This window comes from Lepus europaeus, chromosome 7 (assembly GCF_033115175.1).
Source record: "Lepus europaeus isolate LE1 chromosome 7, mLepTim1.pri, whole genome shotgun sequence".
Lineage (NCBI taxonomy): Eukaryota > Metazoa > Chordata > Mammalia > Lagomorpha > Leporidae > Lepus > Lepus europaeus.
The window spans coordinates 88,463,275-88,464,936 of NC_084833.1; positions in this window are offsets into that span (position 1 = coordinate 88,463,275).

The following is a 1,662-nucleotide window of genomic DNA, read 5'->3' on the forward strand; positions in this document are numbered from 1 at the left end:
TAAATACTTGAAAAGGTAAGGACTTCCATAATCTCTTTTGAAAGAATCCTTGAAATCTGTGTGCTATGTGGGTCTGGAGTTATTATTAATGTACTTAGTTTATCACTAAATTTTTTCTGTATCCTTTTTTTGAAAAAGAACTTTCAGTATGAAAGTGAGTAGACTTCAGAGGTCAAACTTTAAAATCTAGAAAATAAATTGTGACCAAGACCACTGTTCTTGATGAATAACTTCAGAGAGATATTCCCTGGCTTAGAATAAAGTTCACATCTTTCCTGCTATGTGAAAAATAGGGAAAACATTTCAGCTATAGAAAATGAATATACCTTTAGAACTAAAATGTTCAGACCTTTTTAAGAAAATGAATGTTAATCCTTCCTGTTGAGTTGCTATGGTTTTCACATATATATACATAGAGATACCTTAAATAGTTTTACCTCCTTAAGAATTTCAAAGCTTTAAATGTATACATTTGATACTTGCATGACAAAACCACAATAATACCACTTAGTATGTCATGGTCAGTCAATCAACATTAAACTAGATGATTAAAACACAAAAATACAAATATTAATGTTGACAAGTGGTTTAACATTCCCCTCTATGTACAAAATAATTAAAAATTCTAATTAAGTACTGAAAAAAGTAAATCTCTGATCTTACAGTGTTTATGCATTGCCAAGCTGTTAAATATAGCTAAACATTCCATTTTTCCTCTTCAGTAGTGTTTTATATCCTTTCTCATAGTTGATGAGAAGTACAGGAGGGTAAAGGAGAAAGAGTCACGGCATCTCTTTTGCCAGACTCACCAACATTTGTAAAATCAATGAAATTGAACACCCTGGGGTCATTTTTCAGTCACTCTCCTCATTTTCTTTATTCAGAATTACAAGTCCTGCCAAACCTAAATTTACTAGTCCTCTCTTTCCTTTATACTGCCCTTATCTGTTCCACACTAAAAATGTATTCTGCCAGATTGGTAAGAATCTCTTCACAATCATTGTTTCCATCCTAATTCAACTTCCTCCTGACAATGAAATAAAGATTTTTTCCAAAACAAACAGAAATTGAAAGAATTTGTCACCACTCGTCCAGCTTTACAAATGATACTTAAGAATATGCTACACACAGGAACAGAGAAAGGTAGTCATCATTATAAAGAATGTGAAAGCATAAAATCTCCTAGTAAAAGTACAAATAAAATGCAAAACAAACAATAGAAATATTTTTAGAAACATGGCAGGACCAAGACATTACTTTACATTAATAACCTTGAATGAAAATGGCCTAAGTTTTCCAATTAAAAGATAAAGACTGGGGGGCCAGCACTGTGACATAGCAGGTTAAAGCCTTCGTCTCCAGTGTCAGCATCTCAAATGGGTGCCAATTTGAATCCTCACTTCCCCACTTCTGATCCAGCTCCCTGCTAATAGCCTGGAAAAGCAGTGGAAGATGCTCCAAGTGCTTTGGCCCCTGCACCCACATAGGAGACCTGAAGAAGCCATTTGGCCATTTGGGGAGTGAACCAGTGGATGGACGACCTCTCTCTCTCTAATTCTGTCTTTCAAATAAATGAAACTTAAAAAAAATCTTACAAAATTTGATAGACTGGTTGAATAGATTAAAAAACAAGACCCACCTATTTGCTACCACACACTTCAC